Genomic DNA, 19864 nt, shown 5'->3' with positions numbered 1-19864 from the left:
CACGTTAATTATTATTTTTACAATTTTTATATATTCATATCATTGTTATTAATGGACTCACCAATTTTTTTTTAAAAAAACTTTACTAATTATCACCATTCTTTTTAATTTGAAACTCTTTTTTTACTCATCAAATGTACAATTAATTTTTTAAAAAAATTCGTGTTGCCCCCCCCCCCCCCCCCCCCCCCCTAGAAGATTAAGTGTCTATTTGGTTAGAGTGATTAAAGTGTATAATATAACCATAATACTCTAATACATTATTTGGTAAGACTAAGAAGTAGTACGAAATACATGATTCTTTATAAATTTAGAAGTCTGCTGAAATAATGAAGATTTGTGTGATTTTTTATACCACTATAAACCTGAATACGTAAATTGTAATATCAATCTTAATTGTAGCATATATTAATTTATTATTCACTAATTTGCCCTAATATCAATTGAGTGGTATTAGTAAATAGCTTAATTATATGGACATTTTAGGAATTAAAATTTCTATTTATAATGTTAATATATTAGTACCAAACAACATACTCCATCCATCCACTAAATAAGTACTCATTTGAGGGTGACACGGATTTTAAAAAATTGATTAAGTGTGCGTGAGTAGAATAAGTGATCAACTTTTATTGTGAGTAAATTATGTGAGGTACATTTACCAAAAAAAGAAATGAATATTCATTTGATCGACGGACCAAAACATAAATATGAGCACTCATTTCGTAAATATAGGGCATTATATTATATATATAGGGAGAGGTTCAAGAAAGAACCACTAAATAAAAGAAGAACGGAGAATAATTTTCAACCATTCGATCATCAAGATCTACAGTGGATGCATCATCTTGTTGGATGAATGCAGATCCTGGGTTCGAATTCTGAAGGGAGCAATTTTTTTTTACTTTTTTGAGTGCATTAATTTTAACAGCGAATTATACTGGATGCATTAGATTTGATGGTTCTCACGTTCTCACAAATAATGTAGTTCTCTCTAGAACCACACCCTCTATATATATATATATATATATATATATATATATATATAGAGAGAGAGAGAGAGAGAGAGAGAGAGGTTCAAGAAAGAACCACTAAATAAAAGAATAACGGAGAACCATTTTCAGCCATTCGATCATCAAGATCTACGGTGGATGCATCATCTTGTTGGATGAATACAGATCCTGGGTTCGAATCCTGAAGGGGGCAATTTTTTTTATTTTTTTGAGTGCATTAATTTTAACAGCGAATGCATTAATTTTTACAGTTGATGCATTAGTTTGATGGTTCTCACGTTCTCACAAATAATGTAGTTCTCTGTAGAACCACACCCTATATATATATATATATATATATATATATATATATATATATATATATATAGATATAGATATTAGAGTCAATATATGAAAGTAGCCATTTTCTTTTAGTAAACTTAAAATTTACCCACATAAAATAAAAAAACTACCCACACCTAATTTCTATCTCTCACTCCCCTCTCTCTCTGTGGAAAATTTTACGCTAGGCACTATGTACCGCGCATATTGCACGAGATTCAAACACGTCGCAGACCGCATATTATGTCCGGTTTTTTTAAATGAACCCAGACCGACTACCAATTAACCCAAAACTGCTGGTACAATCCAAAATGTGGGATTCACTGTTTCGATGTGGTTTTTTGTAGCATGGTTGTAAATTAAACACGTATATCATTTTATTTTGAGGTTGAAACTGAAGGGTTACTTTGTAAACTTGGAATTAACAGTTGTAGTTAGTGTTTTTCGCTCTACTCCACAGAAGAGACAATGTCGAAGCCTCCTACAGGTATAATGTTTTATTTGCTATGTTTGTTCCATATTTCCTCATCTTATTTACGCATATATTAAGAAATGTGATTGTATGTGAATTATGCTTGTATGTGAATTATGCTAGGTGGAGAGTTCATATGTTTATCCCAATTGTGGTATTTGGAGGAGATTCGAGAATCATTATCAGTTGCGAACTTTTCTAATATGAAAACATCGTGTTTTGCCCATCTATTTAGTGCTCGTGATATAGACTTTGTACTAGAATTGTACAACGTTATGTGTCATGGAAGTTAACTTTTGCGATAGATTGGTTGAATTTGGTCAGGCGAATTTCTGCCTATTCAGTGGTTTGAAATGTAAAGGTTCTTTGACACTACCCAAAACTTCAAAATTTCATGGGTTAGCTTTCGACTCGCGAAAGGATTTGGTATTTGATGATATTCGGGCTGCATTTAGGAATGAATGTGAAAAAATAAAAGGCAATTCAGTTCGCAGTTTAAAACTTGGCTACGTATATATTGTGTATGGGTTGCTAGGTTTGAGGGACATTTAGTGATGGGATTCTTGATTTGGGGTTCTTACATTTGATGGATGACTCTAAGAAAATGAATGATTATCCATGGGGTAGAGTTTGTTACAAGAATCTGGCACGGGAGACACATTGTGCGAGACGTTGTATTTCAAGGTTGGAATCGGAAAATAGAAAAGTAGAAATGGAAGTTGGTGGATTCGTAAGTGTTATGCAATGTTGGGTTTTTAAGGTAATCCCCACGCTTGGTACATACTGTGCCACATTGATGCATAACCATTTAAAGACATTTCCTAGGATGGTGAGATGGTCTGTAGTAAGAAGCAATGTGGGGAGTTACAATGAAATGTGGAAGTATTTTTTGCGTGACAAAGGTTGTGATCCTGTAAATATATTTTGATAGATGTTATTTTTCCAACGCCTTGTCTTAATTGATAATCCCATATTTGATATGCAATACATGTTCCAGGTTTCAATTATTATGACCACGTCAGAGAAAAAAGAGATGCACAAATTGGGGATCCCGGCAACAATGCGATTGGCTTGTCCATGTACTCTAATTGACTTATCAAAATCCGTTGGCAGGAGACTAGATTTTGAGGAAAGTACTTCAAAAGTACCGTCTAGAGATAAGAAATTGGGTAAGAGGAAGGAATCGCCTATATGTAGCTCAAAAGTACTCGTCCAGCCCGATGGATTGCACTCTGTCGGGCAATGCATCAAAGATGAAAGGTGTTAGCTCAAATTACCCTTCATCTGCCGTTATAGGCAATTCCGAATTCCTTGATCTGACCCCTCAAAACCGCATCGTCGTCGCATGTGATGTGGATGTGAGTATGAGTATTCATGGTTTATTATATATCTTGTTGTATGGAGTTTGCGTGTGATCATGTGAGTATTCATAGTTGACTATTTTGTTGTATGGAGTGTGCAATGTGTATAACAGCAAGGGTGAAGGAATAAATATTTGGTTTACACCTCAGGAAATAAAGTCATTGCTCTTGAAGTTGAAGGGTCAAGTTGATAGTATTGAAGATTTTGTTAAGCAACAGTTTTCAATATTGGCAAATTTGATTGTGAAATCACTATCGCCTGTTATACTTAGTAATGGAGATGGTTTGGGAAGGGTTACTATTGCCAAAGAGAATTGTTCCCCCGCGTTGGAGGACCAAGTTAGTGATTTGAAATCACAATCAGTAGGTGCTACCAACAAAATTTGGTGTGTACTTGTTCAAATACAAATGACGAGTCGGTGAATGCAGACGTGAATATTGTTAGTAAGGACTGTCAACTAAATAGTACAACGTGTGGTATCGTTAAAAAGGTTGAAGCTGGTCTAGATAGACACCGAAATAGTATTTATGATCATAAGTTTGGAACGTTAATATACGACCCTAATGACACTGATTACAATACGACTGAATTGAAGTCATATGAGGATTGGTTAGATGCCCCACTGGAGTCTCGTAGGTAATATTTTAATATTAGATAACTATTGAGTTATATATTGGCAAATTTAGATGATTAATATGAGCATAACACTATGTGCAGGCCAAAGCTTATACGGCTACCAACGGATATTCTTTGTTTTACGGATGAATCATGGTTCGACATATTATGGAAGCCCGACGGTTGGCTAGAGAATACGGTTTGTCCAGTTTTTTAAGAGCATTATATATGTAAAGTTAATTTGATAATAAATAGTCATACGTGCATATTCGCGATGTAATTAAGTATGTATTTTTTGAATTATTATAACTTAATAATGCAGCATATGGACGCCCTCGTTAATTTGTTAATCATCTAATATGACAAAGAAGATAGAATATGCAAACCACGTAAGTGGAGTGCAATGGAGTTCACATGCTGGGTATGATTCTTTGATCTCCCTTCATGTTTATTATTTGTAAATGGTTGTATCACCCAGACACTAATACAATGTATGTTCATGACTGATGGAATAGCATGCAGAGCATTTACATGCCTCAATTTATTTATATAAGTATATGTGTGCCTAGGGGTGTCGATCGGTTCGGGTTCGGTTACCCGTACTCGAATTTTCGGTTACCCGAACCCGAAATTGTCAAATTTCAATAACCGTTCCCGAACCATTTTCGGAGTTCGGTTACCCAATACCCGCTTCGGTTAACCAATTGAGTTATTTGGGTATCCGAAATACCCATTTCAAAAATAAAATTAAAATAAATTGCTAGTTAGAGGATTTGAACTCTAGTTTCCAGAAAATACACAGAGCAATTTATCCACTAAACTAAAGCTTATTCTTGTACATTAAATATATCATAATTTTATTTTAGCTAAGAATTGATTTAAGAAAAAAAATAATAATAACGACAACAATGCATAATAACTCATATTAACTAGCCAACTAAATTCAACCTGTCAACATACCACCAATATCACCAACATGAATAAAAACACAATGTCAGAAGTTTTCCTCTTCTTTCCTGTAGTAACAGTAGCTTCTGTATGTGACTGAGATTGAGGTTATTCTTCTCCATCTGGATTTGCATTTGGAGGGACATTTGAACCTTGTTGAGTATGAGCTTGTGAAGCTTCCATTTTATCTACAAAAGTTAAGATACAATTCTAGCTCATAAGTATATTTCGAATCTAATTCCCAGCAAATAAGTATAAGCAATTCAAAACAAATCTACAAAAAGAGTACTGCAAAAGTTATTGGCAACTTAGCAAGTATTTCAAAACAAACAAATCCATGAACAATTATTTCAGAATAGCAATTATTTCAGAACAACAATTCAACACAAAAAATTCATAACAAAATATCAAAATCCCAGCAGATATAGCAACTTAGCAAGTATTTCATTGAAACAAATCCATGAATAATTATTGGCATTTATGAACAATTCTACAAAAAGAGTACAACATCACAAGTCACAACAAATTCAAAACAAATCAAACGAATTGAATCTAATGCCACCAGGCCCACCACTATCACTCTAGATCACAACAAATTCAGCAATTATTTCATTGAAATTCAGAGTTTAATTTCGAAATCATCACCCATCACTCATCAGAGGTTAATTTCTAAATCATAAGCAATTTCTGAATTTGCAAGATATAGCAAGAGGCTAATCAATAGAGCTCAAACCCTACCTGTCGGACTGCCGGTTGCAGGAGCTCGGCGGCGCGGCCTGGGCAGGAGGCTGGAGCGGCGGCCTTGTCGCGCAGCAGTCGCGCAACAGTCGCGGCGCTTAGGCTGCAGGGCGGCGGACGGAGGGCGGTGGATATCGTCGGACGTCGGAGAGGTGAAGGAGGCGGACGAGATTCAGGGAGCTGGGAGGAGGCGCAAGAATTAGGGTTCTTCCTTTAGGATTCTAAAACTAATTTTCTAATCTAAATTTCTAATTTTAATTTACAAATATATTATATATGATATATATATATATATTAAATAATTAATAAAATAATGTTCGGTTATTCGGTTAACCCGTTCGGTTTTTCGGGTTAACCGATAATCAAAATTTTCAAAAAAACAATAACTGAAACCGACCCATTACCCGAAATTTTCGGTTATTGGATACCCAAACCCGAGAATTTCGGTTCGGTTAATTGGATACCCAAAACCCGATAACCATTTAGACAACCATATGTGTGCCAATTTGATTAATAACTCCCAACATGTTCCACCTTTAATTTATTTATTTATCGTATTTCCTTTCATCAGTAATTTATTGTATTTTATTTCTGTCTAACTTCATTTCTAAAAAAAAAAAACATATAGCTACACCATTATAAAAGGCTGGCATGTTGTCCATCTTCACAATACTTGAAGAGCCACTACGCCAAAAACGCACATACATAACACAACATAGATAACGGTTTTTTCAAAAACCGTTATCTATGTAGTGTTTTGTATATGCATAGATAACGGTTTTAAGTAATGCGTTATCTATTAGTCACAAAGATAACGGTACTCCTTAACCGTTATGAAAAGCGTTATATATGCGCATCTATTATAACGGTTATTTCTACCGTTACGAAAACTGTTATGTAAGAACATGGATACATAACGCTAAGCTTGAACCGTTATGCAAAACGTTATCTATGAGCGAGTCTATTATAACAACAATGTAAGCGTTAGGAGAACCGTTATATATCAATGTTTTTAACAACGGTTATTTCGTCCGTTACTAGGACTGATATGTATGTGCATCATTTTTTTTTTCATTTTTTTTAGTTTTTTTTATCAATTTATTTTTTAAAAACCATAATATATCTATTTTATTAATCAAAAAGTTGTTTATCTAAACATTAAAAATAAGAAAAAAATTATTTTAAAATATCATTTTAATGGATTAAAAGTAAACATTATTATAAATTAACTGTTATGAATTATATATATATATATATATATATATATTTGCTAATTTCAATAAATCTAAAATATTAAAAAATAAATTAAATTTAACTTAGATAAATATTTAAAATAATGCTTGTTTAATCTTGTTCTCTTTCAGCTTCAACGTCGAATGAAGATTGCTGAATTGAAGCAGATTTGTACTAGACCTGATGTTGTTGAGGTTGCCACTGAATTTCTTAAAAGTATTTTATATCGATCTAGCTTCCACCTATTTTTGCCTTCGTACAAGCCTTTGTCTGTTAATCCTTGTAGACTTATAGATTGACCAGCACCAACCTTTTTATCTTTAAATAATTGGCAATGTTATGATGCAAGCTATGATATGATTGGGTTATTAGAGTTCTTATGTGTTTTAACAAAATACTGGGAAGGGATGGAGCATTTTTGAGTAATGCAAGGCCGATTATTAGCTGTTATTGGCTGGATATATTATTACTTCCATGATCAATTTTATGATTAGAGTAAGTGACGGGTTTTATGATGCAAGGAAAAATTAGTACAAGTTATTGACATGATGGATATTGCTTGTGATATGTGAATTTTTTTTTTTGTGCAGGACCTGCTCAAGCTCAGAACTTGAGGGATTCACTTGCTGAAGTAAATTCTAATATTGTTCTTAAGGTAATTTTTTTTGTTTTATCACTAAGTCAACCTCATAATGTGGAAGAGATTTTTAATTGCGACTCCGTGTGTGCGTCTAGCTGTGTGGAGACTCACAGACTTCTCTTGGTATGGTCATTCCTTTTTTTTGCGTTATTGAATCATTGTGAAATTTTAGTAATTTAGTTAATTTGACAGCAACTATTTGATGGGAAAGAGAGATCTTATATATGCATTTTAAAGGTATATCAGATGACATTTAATAAAGGTATACATAATTGAAATCAGTGAGTTGATTAGTCATCTATTTTTTATAATGTTAGTAATTATATGATGCTACCAACATTGGACAAGCAAAGCTACAGTGGTTATGGGAACGAGTGGTGCTGGAAAATCGTGAGTCTTACAGTTCCATCTCATATTCCTCTTCCTCTTGTCATTACTTAAGTTCACCTTAATTAATTATGTAAATTTTTGGTGTGATGGGGAGCAGAATAATTGTAGTTCTTTGGAATGATTTGGTGCTGGTGTTGCTTCACTTCTAGGTGAGTACTTGCTCTGTTTCCTGTGTTTGAATGCCATCGTAGCTTAAATACGTTTATTGCCATAAACTTACTGTAGAAAAAGCATGCATTTGTTAACGGGAGAGATCATTGGGAGAATGTCCGGTGATACGATCCTCATTTTGTAGAGGATGGCTCCTAGCGATTGTGTTGTGTACGTGCAACATTCTTGCACTTGGTATAGCAGGTGAATTTTCGGTTGTACTCATGGGGAAAATGGCAACCCTTGGACATGATGTTATTATAGCTATCTTGCTGATATTCTTGGTTGGCTCTTTGTATGCTTTTGTGGCAGGTTTGCGGTGGATTAAATGAGCCGTACGTTGAGCTGAAGAAGCTCGTGAATTCATAAGAAAAATTGTACTAGATGGCTAGCTAGTTGCATATTTAATATATTTAGTATTTTTGTAAGGCATAATAGTATTACATGGAGCATTTGTTGAATTTTGACTATATTCAAACGATGTATGAATTCTTTTTTATGATAATAATATATGAATTTTGATTATTTTGTTTTAGAATCAATTTTATTTATTGAAATAGTAAATAAGGAAAATTGTGAAAAATAAAAAATATGTTGAAATCTAAGAAATCATACATAACGGTAAAGAATTGTTATGTATAAGTGTAAAGATAACGTATAAAAATGGACTTTTATAACAGTCAGAGCCGTTATGTAAAACAAGATAGATAACGTAAATAATTGTGTTATGTATTTGGATTATAACGTTATGTAAAATACTATAGATAACGGATTTTATCCGTTATGTATGTGCGCCACATACATAACACCACTATACTTAACGCAAGTTTTTCCGCATAGATAACGGATAAAATCCGTTATGTATGCGCATTTTTGGCGTAGTGAGCACAACATCCCAAATAAATTATTCTACTAGTCTTGCCGATAAGGTATATGAATCTTGCTTCAGTACGTATTTCGTTATAGTTACAATTCTTATATGAAATTCCAGCTGTGTTCATATGGTCGAAATTACCTTTTTTTTTTTACAGGATGTCCACCATTCAATGCTTCTATGCTCGGACACTCAATGAGAGCATTCAGGTTTCGACGTCATTACTTGGCCATCTTGAGAACCATAACAAACTAGATTTGGCATCAACAAATATTCATCGCTTTGTGGCAATTCTACGGGTCGCCGACTTAGACCTTTGTTTCGACACAGAGCGTATTGGTCGAGAAGAATTCGTCGTGCCTATGAATGCGCCTCGCAAAATTAGTCGTTTTCGGTGTCTCATATGCCACAAGGACACACATCGCAATATGGAGCATCAGCTATGGTGTGGTTTCAATTTGTACTAAATAAGATACGTGTCACACTGTCATACATGCATGCAATTTGCCATATGTATTAAACTTGAATTTTACACTCGTTTTTTTCGCAATTGGATAGGTTGTGGCCATATGTTTGGCGCTAGCTGCATTAAAAAACGGTTGGAATGGCCAGAATTTCGTGAGGTATTATATATCTTCCAAATAATACATACTTTCTATTCTCATTAATGAAGATGAAATTGACCCATACATGTCGAATGTTAAACGTCAGTGTCCCTCATGTACAATTCGCACAGAATTGGAAGATGTTCGTCTCATTGACATCGAACAAGTGTGGAATCTCTCGCCTTTTTCAATTTCTTTATAGCATATAGTTGCAGACCATGCAACTCCTATATTTAATATGTCGTCTACAGCTTCCACAGTCCAAGTGTACCGAAATGTACGAAGCAAGTGAGTTCATACACCGCTGCCCTTACTTCTTCGCGTATTGCAATATCGTTCGAATTGGATGCCTCATAAGCGACATAATCGTTGACGTCGAAGTCACGCACTCTACGCCGGATCCATCTGTCCTTGGGAGTATTAAAGATGAAATACAACAAATCCAACGCCAAATTTTCGAAGTGAATACCACAGACGAGAGGGATTTACACCATTTCAATTACCACGTCATGACCTTGTTACGTTGTGGGATATGTGACAACCCGACGAGCACAAAGGACATGCATATGGCATGGTTTGTATTTTACATTTATTTTTTTTCGTAAATGTCATACAATCTTGGAAGCACCTATTATGTTTGTTCATAAAACTGACATGTAACATTTTTTAGTAGCTGTCTGTCGTACGGTCACGTCTTTGAACTTGAATGCATGTTGGAAATCAGTCGCCATACAACAAATACAAATGTGGTGATTTATGTCTAATTGTTCTAATTTTGGGGGTTTGCATGTGCATATTTTAAGTTAAATCTTCTGGAAATTGGTGCGTTTTATGGTTTGTTTTATGCTTTGCAGGAGATTTAGATTTTATAGATGGAAGAGTGTAATTTTGGAGATTTTGGGTTAAGAATGGCGTTTTTAGGCACACTCTGGTGTACAGAGCTGAAAAGCCCGCGCCAGAGCCGAAAAGCCCGCTGCAGAGCAGAGCAGAGCTGCGAGGATAGCTCTGTAGCATAGCAGAGCTGACTTGCAGAGTCAGAGCTGAAGTCTCCAGAGCTGAACTTCCCTATGCAGAGCTAAAATCTCCAGAGCAGAACAAACTTGTCAGAGCATAGCTAAATAAACAGAGCTAAATCATCAGAGCTAAAGATTGCCAGAGTCAACTTATGCAGAGCTGACTTTCAGCTCTGCACTACTCGCCAGATCTGAAATGCAGAGCTGAACTATGCAGAGCGCGCTAATTTCAGCTCTGCCATATTCAGAGCGCGCTAATTACAGAGCTGACCTTTAGCTCTGCACTATGCCTTTGCAGAGCTGACTTTCCAGAGTTCACTTATGTTGCCAGAGTACACGAATTCTCGCCAGAGTTGAGATGATTTGCAGAGCACGCTGCCAGCTGGATTACCTTTGAGTTCACGATTCTATTTCCTTTAGAGTCCAACTTTGCAAGGCCGATTTTGATGCTAATTAGGGTTGAAAGAAGTCTATAAATAGGGCCATACTTTTCATTGTAAAATATATCAATTCCTTTTGCCCTAATCTTCGTTCACCCTTGAGAGAGTTATTCTTCCGCAAGGCAACCAAGATTTAGGCGTTTTTCATGCTTTCCTAGTTTCTTTAAGTTTTTGAGTTTTTAGTTCTAGTTTGCTTTCAAGTTAGTTTATTTAGTTTTTGTTTCGAAGGTGTAATCACGTGACATATTTCATCCTCGTGACGTTTACGGTATTTCATATTTAATTCAATTTATTTTGTATAATCATGTTTATGCTTTTCGTTTATGTTTATGATTTCCTTTCAATTATGCAATTTAAATTATGCACTTTCGTTTCACGCCTAGATTAGAAGGTTTTTAATTTACAAGTCTTTAATTTCTTAAGTTTGAATTTATTTTAAGTTGTTTAAATCTTGCCTAGGGTTTTCATAGTTTCTTGCCTAGATTAATTTACAAGTTTAATTTTACTTTCCGAGTTGAGTTTAATTTACGAGTTCTATTTCTAAATCAAACGTTTACTGCTTTCTTTACTGTTTTTCTGCGATACAATTAGAAGCCCTTAAAGATCTTCCTTGAGAGATGACACTGGGTCAACTTACTATCGCTAGGATGTCCTTGTTCTATTGCAAGTCAACTTAGAGGTGTTTCTAGTTGAGTCATGTGGCTATTGCATTACTTTCGAATAATGCATACAGTTTCATGCTTTGCATCCAATATTTTTCTAAGTAAATATTGGACATCACCAAATTAATCTTGTCCTTGTTTTGTGAAGTGTCCGATTTGTTCGATGACCTGTCGTCACTCCGAACTTCGGGTTATCTACCTGGACGAGGTTAGTTTTAAATTTGTATGTTAAAATGCATAATATATGTTGTTGGTTGTTCCCTATAGTGTAACTAACATGTTATGTCATTTTCATTTTATTGTTCGACTAGGTTTGACACCCATAAACCAATTGTTATACTGAAATTAAATTGGGGTGGCATGTGATGCCCGACTATTGATGATGGTCGGTTGCGGAAGATTTAATGAAGACTATTGTGAATTATTGTATGTTTATGGTTTTTTAGACCATCACTGTTAAGCGCTATTGTTAGTGTTTTTCTATGTTATGCTATTTATTTAATGTTATTCAATGTCGAATTCTGTATTCAAAAATTTAAGTGAAGTCATTATCCACTCCATGCAAGCCCCGTGCCTTCAAATATTTGTAGGACGTGCAAACGTACGTACAATTGAGCTTTCTCATGAAACAGGGTTACGTCAGCTACAAGCATGAAGATTAATCACTAGATGATATAAAACCCAATTTAAATTCTCGCTAAAACAAAAAAAGCACGCGAGATAGCAATATTTTATAAAAAAACATAATTTTAAAATAGTGGTGGTTTCGATAAAATTGCACTAGAATCCGTGGTTGACTTCTGCATGGATGACACGTGTTTCGTCCATTTATTGAATCGCCGATAATATTATTTATAGTTGTGAATTCACGCGAATTCACGACTAACAATATTTCTAGTTGTGAAATTATTTAAAACTTGAATTCACGACTAATAATATTTATAGTTGTGAATTCACGACCAACAATATTTATAGTTGTGAATTCACTCGAATTTACGACTAATACTATTTATAGTTGTGAATTTATTTAAATCTTGAATTTACGATTAATACTATTTTTAGTTGTGAATTCAAACTTTAAAACTCAAATTTACAACAAAAAAAATTCTGGTTGTGAATTCGACTGAGTGTGAAATGCGCGGATTTTTTAAAGGGTAATTTTTAAATTTTTATATGCAAGGGTAAAATGGTAAGTGTGGGTATTTTTTAAAGTTTTTATTTTAGTGGGTAATTTTTAAGTTTACTAAAAGAAATATGCTATTTTCAACCACTCTATATTTTAATGTATTTTATCAAACATTTTATTAATATGACATATATTAAATGCCACCCTAGTCAAACATATCATACATATTCTCATATACCAAACTAGGGAAAATTGTGTACCTAATTTTTCTTGCTATTATGATTTTTTTTTAAGGCTGACCAAATTGAAAGTTCCTTCAATTTTTCATAGTGAAAAAAAGGGTTAAGTACCAAATTCCTCCTATCGATGGCATCCATATCGCGTATATAGTCAGGGTCAAAGCTACATACTACCTCAACGTGGCAAAATCGCATCAATTTTTCCCCTGCCACTTAACAGACGTTAACACCGTTAGAATAAATATTTTTATAATTTTTTTATTAAAGTGGGCCCCTATCGTTGCACCCCTATTGTTATTGTTGTCGGAAAACTAGACTCACTCACACAACGATATGGCCGGCCATGGCTATTCTGTGGTTGCCGAGGGTTCAAGGTGAGGGATTGATTAGGAGTCTGGGGTTTCAGGGTTTGGCGTGAAGGTGTAGTGGCTGGCTCTGTTGGTTGTTGTGGTCACCGGAATCAAGGGGGCGGTGTCAGATTGGAGACTAGGGCTCACATGCAACGACGCCGCTAGAACCACAAACGGTGGCTGCATACGGGCCGTGGAGAGAGAGAAAGAAGGGTGAGAAATGAGGGAGGCTAAGGCACGGTGGCAGCTCTGCCGCTGCTGCCCAGCCAAGGACGGGCAAAGAAAGGGAGATGAGGCGACGACTGGGTGGCTACGGTCGCCGGAGGATAGAAAGAGATGAGGCGATAGAGGTGCAGTGGGCGGCTCTGCTGGTTGTTGTGATCACCGGAATCAAGGGGGCGACGTCAGATTGGAGACTAAGGCTCATAGGCGGCGGCGACTGGATGGCTACGGTCGCCGGAGGACAGAGAGAGATGAGGCGACGGTTGGGTGAGCGGCGGCCTTCTCCGCCGCATGATGTGAATTGTTGCCGGAAAATACAACGATAAGGGCCCACTTGAATTAAAAATAAAAATATATATTTATTCTAAGGGTGTTAACGTCCGTTTAGTGGCAGGGGGAATTTGGTGCGATTTTACTACGTTGAGGTAGTAAGCAGCTTTGACCTTAACTATAGGGTCCTATGCGCGATAGGGATGCCATCGATAGGGAGCAATTTGGTACTTAACCCTTAAAAAAAAACAATGAGCTTTCCATATTTCCTAAGTTACTTCCAATTTTTTCTTCTTAACTCACTTATATATTTCCTCAAAAAAAAAAAAAAAACTCACTTATACATTTATTTTATTTGACCTCCACTTATTTATATATATATATATATATATAGGGGCGCGCTCCAGTGAGACCCTCTATTTTTCGTGTAACATGAGTACAATGAATAAGACATATAATACTAATGAACAAAACGTATATCTAATGAACAAGATGTATATACTGATGAAAAATAAAATTTAAAAAAATCATAATGAATAAGACATATATACTGATGAACAGGGTCGTATATACTGATGAACAATGCAGTATATAGTGATGAATAACAAAATTTAAAATATTCTGCTCCCTCCAGGATTCGAACCCTGCGAAAAAAATCACCCTCCAGATACAATATCAGCCATAGAATTGATAAAATAAACGCACCAGATCGTACCCTAGATCTCACTAAAATTAGGGGGTCTCATTGGAGCGGCCCCATATATATATATATATATATATATATATATATATATATATATATATATATATATATATAGGGGCGCGCTCCAGTGAGACCCCCTATTTTTCGTGAAACACTAGGACAATGAATAAGACATATAATACTAATGAACAAAACTTATATCTAACGAACAAGATGTATATACTGGTGAAAAACAAAATTTTAAAAATTGTTAATGAATAAGACATATATACTGATGAACAAGACAGTATATGCTGATGAACAATGCAGTATATACTAATGAATAATAAAATTTAAAATATTTTGCTCCCTCCAGGATTCGAACCCTGCAAAAAAAATTCTCCCTCCAGATACAATATCAGCCATAGGATTGATAAAATAAACGCACCAGATCGTACCCTAGATCTTACTAAAATTAGGGGGTCTCATTGGAGCGGCCCCCTATATATATATATATATATATATATATATATATATATATATATATATATAGGGTTGGGTTAAAATAAAAACCACCCTTAAGATAAGAATGTAGAACTAATCTACACCCTTAATCAAATATAATTTAATGGCCACGATTAATTGGTTTAAATATGTGATTAATTATCGAGTTGCACCATAATGTGTAGATGCATTTCATTGTATAATTATCTATATGCACATGAGTAACTTAAGAACATAAATAATATGCACAAAAATGTGAAACTAATATGCACTACAACAAAAAACAATATGCACCATAATACATAATAAGGATATAAAAAAATCGTATAATAAATGCATATCCCACACTACAACACACGTTTTTCATATAAAAGTTGAAATCACATAACAAACACACACATAAACATAATTTGATATACACATTAGCACAAATTTAATAGCATGAATCTACATTAAAAACTTGTTTGTTTATTTTTTCAAAATACCAAACCAATGCTCACGCAATGACAATATATCTCAAAAAAAAAATTACAGAACTGATTTGCACAGAACCACAAATTAATATGCACTACAATACATACTAAACCGCATTAATCTATCAAACAAGAAGGAATCATTGAATTCATTTATAGCGCAACAACATCAAATTCTACAATTCACCTAACCGGTCTCAACCATTTTGATTGCTAATGGAAGAACAATAAATTAAAATGAAAACATAAAGAAGCAGCAGATTTAAAAACCATACATGAATATCTAAACTCCATAAAAAACGGCACTAAGATAACAGTTAATATTTAACCCCACGTTAATTATAAGAAAAAAATTAATACAAAAAATACAATTAATATCAAAATATACCAAAATAAATGGACAAGATTGGTTCTACGTTCTTACGATAAGGATGATTTTTATTTGAACCCTCCTCTATATATATATATATATATATTACGATCATATACATATTGGAAGTGCCGTTTTATTTTGTGCCTTACGGCTTCTTGCATTATATATTCTCATTTTATTTTAAATACTTATTTGTGAATTCTTAAGTATATTTTTAACTTTATTTATTCTGTATTCTAAAAAAACAAATAGTACAAAAGTTTCTTAACTATTTTATAATCCTATTTTTATTTTTATTTCAAATTTAGGATGACACATCATTTTTTCAAGAAACTTCGTCAATTAAAAACATAAATAAAAATATACTTACACGTTTAAATAATTAGTGAATATTGATAGGGTCAAAATTTAAAATACCCACCTTCATAACTTATCTATCAAAAATACCCACTTTCACAAAACACATATCAACCATATCCAACTCATTATTAATGCCAAAACTACCCCTCAACAAATCCTCAATAAATCCATCATTAAACCATTTCATGTTCAAATTATCATAATTCAATTAAGAAATAATCAGGCCCAACATGCTTCCGTACAACTTCGAAATAAATCTTTAATTTAAACCAACATTATACCTTTATCGACTGGTCTTCTTCAGGAGTCGGTCTTGTTGCGTTTTACGGCTCGTCTGCCCACCCGGCACGCACCAACCACACACTCGCAAGAGATGGTTGCAACCATTCTCCTTCACTAAGTGTCGACTCAATACTTTGTTGAAAAAATAAAGAAAATATTTTTACTAAACCGGAATAGTTGGACAAAAACTAAGTGTTTATAGAGGAATTATATAAAATTTAATTTATTTCATAAAATACTCCCCAAGGGAGGAGACTAACTTGTTTTAGCTACTCATAGTAGCTAATACTTGTGTACATAAAAAATAAAAGGAACTAAAACTTAAAAAACGAACAACTTTGAAAATAAAAATACAAAGATAATTTCTAGAGAGAGGAAGTGGTGTGTGAAAAATGTTGTGAATTTTCGATGATCTTCTTCTCTCAAGCACTTCGGTTTATATAGAGGTTTGATCCCCTCTATAATTGCTTGGTTGTTGGCCTCGGATTCCATCCTCGTGGCCAGCTTGCTTGAATATGACATCCACCTTCTTTTGTCGGCCTTGATTGCCGACACTTTGTTAGTGGCATCACATGGTGCTGGACCCTTTCTTTATCGCCTTGTGATAATGCTGGTAGGGGCCGGCTACTTTTCTTTCCACTCACTTTTGTCCTGGAGCGTTTGGTGAGTGGTTCTCCTGTACTTCCACCCACTTTTGTCGTTTCTTTTGTGGGTGCGATCCTTGCTGTGAATCACATGATTCACTTAGCTTTGTCGGCCACCTTCCTTTTTTGGTGCCCGGGGTGTCCTTCCCTTTGGAGTCTGATGCTTATCATGTTCATCAGACCGGAACCTCCTTTTATCCGGCTTTGGAAAGAATCCTTTGCCGAATTCTGGCTCCTTCTGCGATGAGCATTGATCGCAGATTTTCTCGATCCAATGGCCTAGATGAGCCATATTGCAAAACTTGCGACGAGTCTCCTGGCTCCCCGCAATCTTATTCTTCCAAATCATTTGCCGTTTCTTCTCGAAGGATTCTTCGGCAAAAGGAGTTGTTGTTCCTGTCATGGTATTAACTAGGAACGTTCCCAGATCCGAGCTTTGATAGAACTTGAATCTGGACTTCATTTTGTCCATCTCTGTGAGACAGACCCATAGACCCCATGCTCGTCTAGTGGAGATTTGATCCTCCGTGAATGTTGAGACGATTGCGGCCTGGAAGTCGGGAACTTTGATCCTGTTAAGGGCTCCCGTATCAGGTCTCCGAAGCTTAATGAAGTGAAAAGCTTCACGGATTCCTTTTCCGACTGGCTCTGGCGCTGCACTGAAACAGTACAATTCCAGAACATCTCCCCTTTTGAGGGACTCGTTGTTCTCCCATGTGTCGAACACCGTTTTCTGGATCCATTTTGGTAGACCCTTGATTTCGGTGAAGGCTGGGGTGGTGGTATAAACTGAGGCCAAAGCCCCAAACTCATACCATTCCTTGACATCGTTTGGATTGGCTCCTGGAGTCGTCCAAACCCTTGGATATTTTCCGGCAACATCAACCCGGCAATTTCCCGGATTAATACCCTTCCTTGTGAGAAGTTTCTCCCACCTGTCCTGGTACATCTGCCAAGATGGAGAAATTTCAAAAAAGTCAGTATCAACCTTAATTTGGCCTGTCATGGGCCTAAGATTGATCTCTCCCTCTTTTACCCCAGAGGTGGAGGGTTGACATGTTGATTCAGGGTGTGACCCCTTAACAACATCTTTTCCTCGAGAGTCTGGCTGTGAAACCATTGTCTTAGGACTTGTGCTAGGGGTACTTGAATCCCCTGCTACAGGTAATCCGCCCTGTACGAAAAGCATTGCTTTAGCCCGATTTTCACGGACAGCGCGCAAGAGCTGCTTGTTTGTTGCTTCCTGAAGATTGAACATCTTCATGAAACATACATCGATTCGGTTAGATACTTGAGCTTCATCAGCCGCTTGTATCTTCCCTGCTTGTTTGGTATGTAGCACACACTTGTGCCACTCTTGTTGTAGCAGCTCTAGACTTTCAAAGAGCTGCCCCTGTATTGCCTCGATGGCCTCCACTTCAGGGAGCTCCATCCCTTGTAAGGAAATCTGCAAGAACATTCTGATCAGATTTCAAAATGACAATATCATAATCATAATATTGGCATTCTGCTTGCCATCTAATCAATCTAGCCTTTTCAGGTTTAGATTCAATCTTTTTAGTTAAGAAAGCTTTAACGTTGGTGTTATCCACTTTCAAAACAAATTTTTTAGCAAGTAAGAATAGCGGCCATTTTTTGAACGCTTTCCTGACTGCAAAAAACTCTTTCTCGTTTATGTGCCATCGCACAGCCTCGTCGTTGGAGAAAAGACCGCTACAATATCTGCAAGGTTCTTCTCCAAAAGGGGTGATCTTTGTGAGCACTGCTGCCCACCATGAATCACTCGCGTCGGTGTAGAGGACCAAGTCATCCTCGTCTTGTGGTATCGAAAGTTTCGGGAGATTTTTGCAAATCTCTTTCAACTTCTTCATACCCTCCCGATGTTCCTCCTTCCATATGAATGGAACATCTTTCTTCAGTAGTGGACTGAAGATCTTTCTGTGTTCTGCAAGGTTTTTGATAAACATCCCTGCAAAATTGACAACTCCGAGAAAGCTTTGGAGCTGTTTTTTCTCCTTGAGATCCTCCGGAAATCCCTGGACTTTTTCCACAATATGATCTTGTAGAATTATCCCAGATTCATCGATCTCAATCCCCAGAAACTCCATCTTCTGGGTGGCTATGACTGCCTTCTTTTCAGACAGCACCAGTCCTTCTTGTTGACAAACATCCGCAAAGATCTCCAGATGCCTGACATGTTCACGAATGTTCTTTGATGCAATGAGAATGTCATCAATATAAACAAACATAAACGAAGAATAATCTTTGAAGAGATTATCCATCTTCCTTTGGAATATCTGAGGCGCGTTGGCTAGCCCCATTGGCATGACATTCCAGACATAATGTCCTTGAGGAGTTGAGAAGGCTGTGAACTTCTTACTCCCTTCCTCCATGCGAATCTGGTAGAAACCTGATTTGCAATCGAACTTTGAGAATACCCTTGCACTTCTGATGCAGTTGATAAGGTGTTCTCTGCTTGGGATGAAATATCCATCGAACTCAAGAATGTCATTAATCCCTTTATAATTAATGACCAATCTTGGTTTTTCTCGCTTGATCTCCCCATGATTTCTCACCAGAAATCCAGGACTGCTGTAGGGTGATCTTCCTTCTTCGATCAGCTTTAAATCAAGATGTTCCTTGATTATACTCATCATATCCTGTTGATCTCGAGGGTTCATTAGGATAGGTCTGAACCTTACGAACTCATGCTCCTTTCCAGTTTTGACTTTCAAGGTGGCTCTGAGCTGGTTCTTGTCCCACCATGCCAAAGGATCCTCGTGGTAACACTTCTGGATTCTCCTTTTGACGTCGGCAATGGACACCTGTTCTTCTTCCTTGATATCTTTGTGTGATATCAGGG

General features: G+C 35.9%; 1 long non-coding RNA gene across 3 annotated transcripts; it reads left to right on the top strand.

The window, feature by feature from the left end:
• Nucleotides 1-6808: 6808 nt before the first annotated feature.
• LOC130999090 (uncharacterized) lies at nucleotides 6809-8407 on the top strand. 3 transcript variants are annotated; one of them, XR_009093411.1, is made up of 7 exons: nucleotides 6880-6896; nucleotides 7293-7357; nucleotides 7535-7579; nucleotides 7660-7732; nucleotides 7830-7881; nucleotides 7958-8086; nucleotides 8195-8407. It is a non-coding gene; the product is annotated as an uncharacterized LOC130999090 (long non-coding RNA). The 3 variants fall into 3 exon arrangements; XR_009093410.1 differs by having other exon boundaries at nucleotides 6809-7357; XR_009093412.1 differs by lacking the exon at nucleotides 7535-7579 and having other exon boundaries at nucleotides 6809-7357.
• Nucleotides 8408-19864: the final 11457 nt, after the last annotated feature.

This window comes from Salvia miltiorrhiza, chromosome 8 (genome assembly GCF_028751815.1).
Source record: "Salvia miltiorrhiza cultivar Shanhuang (shh) chromosome 8, IMPLAD_Smil_shh, whole genome shotgun sequence".
Classification (NCBI taxonomy): Eukaryota; Viridiplantae; Streptophyta; class Magnoliopsida; order Lamiales; family Lamiaceae; genus Salvia; species Salvia miltiorrhiza.
Note: the sequence above shows the minus strand (reverse complement) of the source record. Positions and strands in the feature narration are given on the sequence as shown.